Raw genomic sequence first — 6165 nt, 5'->3', positions numbered from 1 at the left:
GACTGCTCTTTTAACATCGGAACACCTCGCCGATTAATCTTAATCAGAATTTATCCCGAGACTGACAGAAATAGCCGATAACAACACTATTCTTCCTATTTATTAAAATTTAAAATTGATTTGTTAAGAATTAAACAAATCTTCGAAAACAGCAAAATAGCCCTCGCATGCTTCTTTTTAAAGACGCAAGTTTGTTTGGTTGGGCACTCTATGCAGGCCGATTTTTTTTACGATCAGCGCATAAACACGAAAGTTTCTCTTTTATGCCCAAAAGGTAATTATTTTTTGTCAATTACAATTTGGTTTTGGGTAAAAATGTTGTCTAAATGCTCTTATGAAAAAAACTGGAAACAACATAGCAATACCTGGAACAACATAGCAATACTGACAACATAGCAATACTTGTAACAACATAACAATACTTTTAACAACATAACAACACTTTGAACAACACAGCAATACTGACAACAACATAGCAATACCGTCAATAATAAAGCAATACCGAGAACAACACAACGAGATTGGTAGCATCATAGCATAGCAATACTGACAACAGCATAGCATTACCGACAGCAACATAGCAATACTTTTTACAACATAGCAATACTGGCAACAGCATAGCAATACCGTCACTAATAAAGCAATACCGGGAACAATACAACAATATTGGCAGCATCATAACAATACTGTCAACAACATAGCAATACTTAGAACAACAAAGCAATACTGGTAACAACATAGCAATACCGTCAATAATAAAGCAATACCGAGAACAACACAACAATATTGGCAAAAACATAGCAAAACCGTCAATAATAAAGCAATACCGAGAACAACACAACAATATATGTAGCATCATAGCAATACTGTCAACAACATAGAAATACTTTGAACAAGATAGCAATTCTGGTAACAACATAGAAATACTTGCAGCAACATAATAATATTGCCAACAACATAGCAATACTGGCAACAATATAGCAATACCAACAACAACATAGCAATTCCGTAAACGTTTGGAAAACAGAACAACATAAAATGAAAAATATAACCACAGAAAATACATTACGTTTCATAAAATGTGTAAAACTGTGTAAAAATATTCTTAATCACACATGACAAGGTAATTAGAAATATTTTCTATAAAGTCTAAGCCAAATATTTCAATAAGAAAGGAATGCATATATTTCAATGATTACATATAATGCGATTAAACATTTGCAATACGTATTGAACATATTCTTGGATGTTTGAAAATTGTTTTAGAAGAGTAATTATATACGAGTGCTGTTCAAAAAGTTCGTGGACTGAGGCTCTTCTATTCACAAATTTTAATTTGCGTACACGATTCTACAAGAGACAGATATTTTGGAATATGCCTTAAACAAACAGTGAACAAATCAATACAATATGTTTACAAATAACAATTCTGTGACAGTTACAAATCACGAGTGTTACACGATCCGGCGCCTGCTGGTGATAAAACAATGATGTTCGTGACGTCACGATGTAAATGAAAAATTACACCAGCGTCATTGTTTCTGAAAGTACTCTTTTGAGTGTTCAGTCTCTCCGGACCACATTCGTTTGTTTTGATGAAGCAAGAACGAAAGTGGTCGTCTTTTCGCTCAATTCTCCGTATAAGGGTCCGAGAGCAGGCCACTTTCCGCTCTATTTCGGATTTTTAAGTGATATCCATATCAAACAAACCCGGGTAAATATATGGAATACAGAGAGCAACTACATTTATTTATTGTAAACGCGCATATATCCTGATGAATAATATAAAATTTTGTTTAAATTAGATTGTTTTGTCAGAATTGAATGTGTTTAAACGATGCAGGAATTAAACATGCCGGACAATTCGCCAACCTTTCATACTGTCCATCCTCCTGTAGATCTTTTGCAATTGACGTTACGAACGGACTCACATCTCGCAACTTTCTCATTCGCCCTTTCTTATCTATGACCATGTATTAGCCTTCTTTCAATGGCTCGCCGGCTCATTGCCCTTCATTAATTTAACCACCTCATGTGAAGCTGAAGAAGTATCCCACATTTGTTGGCAAAACTTTCCGGAAGTGCGAATTTTTTGTTTATAATCGGTCTCCTTATTTCGCAATTTACGCTACTGTCTACTACTGCTCAGAACGTATTTGTTCAGCCATTCAACATACAAACGACGTCATATTTCAGATTCATGTCATTTAAGTGTAAAAAGATGTTTTTATACTAAGTCTTGTATTTCATCTCAAGAAATAACCATTCAATTCATTTTAATATTTGTTTATATTTTAATATTATATGAAAATTTCGGCGTGCGCCGATGTTGCGTTGCCATGGTTAATAAAGTGCACATAGCTCGAAAAGGAAATAAAAGTTTAAGATAAAAGTTAATTTTACTTTTAGAAATAAAGACATTCAAGTGGTGTTACATCCCTTATTATAACATGCAGGATCTTTAATAGATTTTCGTGAATTTTTGTAACGAAAGTTTGCGTCAATTTATAGTTTAAACATAAATTATTTCGAACAAATTCACAATATATATATATATATATACAGACAATAATGTACACAATACAAACATGATGTGTTGAAAAGGGAGTGGGTCCGAAAGCTGAGCTTATAAAGGCCTTCTCCTTATAGATTTACAGTGCATAAAATACGGTAAAAATTTGCGTTAATTTGAAATGGTAAACAGGAAGCTAAGTTTCACAAAAGAAGATAGCCACGCCAACTCGACGAAATTTAGTGTATGAAAGTTCAAATTAGTAAATTTGTAATTTAGTTGCATTAGATATGGATGTTTAAAATGGTTTCGGAAATTATAATTGAGTGCAGTTAAAGTATAGATGTTTAAAATGATTTCGGAAATCATAAATGAGTGAAGTTAAAGTACCTACTTCTTCAATACAATGTAAACAATCAACCTTGTTACTGACCCATTTAATTCCTCTTCCGATTGGACCATCCTCGGCCATGATTCATAATAACCTCGGTTTTATAAATATAACAATAATGTATTGTTTGCTTTTGTATCAATGAATTCACCTACTTTAGGTAGACTTTAACTTAATATATTAGAAACAAACTTGTCAACAACTCCCAGCATTAAATTTCTATTTTACATGTTTTGTTTCTTAGTGTAGGTTATATCGAAATACCGTATCCGTTCTGTGTATTCATACTATTGCGTTAGAGGTCTTTATCAGAGGATTTACGAAGGGTTATAAAACAACCAAAATCTAAGTTACAAATGAGCCGCGTCACGACAAAACAAACATTGTTGGTTTGCGACCAGCATGGATCCAGACCAGCCTGCGCATCCGCGTAGTCTGATCAGGATCCATGCTGTTCGCTTACCAACCCTATTACAAGTAGAGAAACTGACAGCGAAAAGCATTGATCCTGATCAGACTGCACGGATGCGCAGACTGGTCTGGATCAATGCTGGTCGCAAACGCATTATGTTAGTTTTGTCATGGCGCGGCTCAAATGTACAAAAAAGAACCAGGGAAATGTTAAGAATTTGAAGTAAAGGACTGATCATTGTCTTACTGTTCTAGAAATAGTGGAAATGTTGACAAGATAAATTATTCATATTAATACATGTATATATGCCGAATATCTTATTTTCATGATCGAAAGAAGGAAACATTTTGACCACCTAATCATGTACAGTAGGTACTAAAAAAAGACTTGTTGAACAGATTACTAACGTATAATTCGTTAAGATTGTGGAAAAGGGGGACGAGGACAGCTGATGAGAAAGATTAGGATGCAGGGCAAATAACGGGAAGAAACTTTGAAGTGTAGATTTCCATCATGATTACAGTTTATGATGGGGGAGGAAGTAATGAAGACATAGTTGTTTCTAAGATTTTAAAATGGTTTCTCGTATTACATTTACATCCGTACAGTTATCTCTCTGAAAAATTACATTCCCAAAATTTTTAATTGAAGTGACAATATGTCTATCCAAAAGTAAATGGTGGATGTTTAGGTAATATTAAAGTAATTTTTCCATTCTTTTCATATTCGTTTTCAATTTTATTAAACACGTCACCTGTTAATCAATATCCCTTGTGAACAATGAAAATATTAGCATAATGTTTCCTTAAAAAATATGGATTAACAAATGATGAAACTATTCTCAGACTACTTTATTGCATGTACAACAAAGGCATTAAAATGTGTTGAAACATCTAATAAAATAAACAAAAATTAGTCATCTTATACCTCATGATAGCACCAAATTGATACCCTTCAAAGTTTCCGTACGTTTGTTAATGACGTTAATGATGTCAATTAGAAAGAAAATTCATGAAGGATTAAAACACGATATGTTTGTGATTGCGTGGTTTTGAAATCGCGAATAATAGCGAAAATTAGATCATCTCAGCATATTTTTCAGTCGATGACTTTGCAACAAATCAATGTAATCTTGTTTACCTGCAAGTTTATAACACTTGATAGTTTGATAATATCATATTTAATGACAACATACTTATTGTTCATACATATATACAATGTATTTAGGAAGGGTGGGATTTTATTGTCCATATCTGCAGTTATCTGAAATTATGCTCATAATTGCAAATGTTGTATTAGATACAGGTTGTAAAACATATTTCAGTATCATTTTATTCTTAGCTAAAGTGCAATGTAAGTTTGTATAACATCATCCTAAACCAATCGCTGATTGATAGCACAAACTATCTTGTTATTTTCCATAAGCCTTCAAACAGTAAAACATCGAATCTTGCGATTTTTTAAAAATATTTACATTTCTTATCAACTCGCATATTTTCTCTCTACTTTATGAGATGAAGTCAGTTTAGTTACATATTGTACAATCTTTGAAAACTAAAATGCGTAAATAGGTTATTAAGAAGTTAAATATACAGTGTATTGGTTTCTTAGTCATAAGCTAATTATTCTGTTTTCGCATACACGTACTTCACTATGGTGGCTGATTTGGAGTTTTGTGCGTCGTGCGACAGCACGACAAAGGGTCAAAACGGCGCGTTGTCGCACTATCGTCTTGTCGTCCTGTCGCTAACGATGCACTTCAAACGAGGCATTGTCGTGCGGCGTGTTGTCGCGATGTCACATTGTCGCTTGGCTCGAATTGAAGGATTCGCTGTTTGTTTATATATAAGCCAAGCGACATCGCGACAACACGCCGCACGACAACGCGCCTGTTTGCGTGCTTCGCTTGCGACAGGACGACAAGACGACAGTGTGTCAATGCGACGTTTGGCTCATTGTCTAACGACAAGACGAAAGGAAGAGAACGGTATAGGTTGTGTTGTCGCTATTGTCAACGCAACGCGCAAGTGTACCAAATCAGCCACCATACTTCACAGATTTCAGTATTTTTATATTCTTTTCATTCCAAGGAATAAGAGATCAAATTAAAGTTACTTACAGGTAATATATATAAGCGTTATAATTCATGTTCGTTTGTAATAAATATTTGAATAAAAAACTAAGAAGACGAACTTTTGTGTTCCAATAATGTTACTGGTTTTTTGTAAATGTTGACGATTACGTAACATAAAATGACATTATGTAGCCAAATTCTTAATAGCGTGTGTACCAAGGTTATGCTGTTATATAAGATTTACACTATCGGAACCAAAGGTATAGAAGAAGTTATGGCATCAAATAATTAGAAGTGTGTTACCATTTATTTATTCTCTCAACAAAAAATGCGGTCTTTTCTAATATCAAGATTTCATAGAAACGAATTGTAACAAAATTTTCATTGAAACGAAATGCAATGATATCAGATTTTACAAAAACCAAGTGTGACAGTTTATATGAATCTTTAAAGAAATATAAACGTATCTTTTGATATTAATATAGTTAAAATAAAAGAAATATAATAACCTATGCATGTATGCTGCAGCATTTTGCACTTCTATAGATAAATTTCATTTCTTTCTAGCAGTAAAAAATAAGGAAGTGAAGACTAGATAGAGTAATACCTAGTCATTAGGGTAAAGTCTTACATTTTATGCATTGTTATTTAATTGATCAAATAAGATATCAACGTCCTGACTTCCAATTTTCAGCGCGTGTATTTGAGACAAGTTATGGAAATAATCAGACGCGAATTCACTGTAAGTGTTATTAATTGATAAATAAAATGTGATT

This window comes from Ruditapes philippinarum, unplaced genomic scaffold (assembly GCF_026571515.1).
Source record: "Ruditapes philippinarum isolate M1 unplaced genomic scaffold, ASM2657151v2 ctg3047_1_1_1_1, whole genome shotgun sequence".
Lineage (NCBI taxonomy): Eukaryota > Metazoa > Mollusca > Bivalvia > Venerida > Veneridae > Ruditapes > Ruditapes philippinarum.
Note: the sequence above shows the minus strand (reverse complement) of the source record.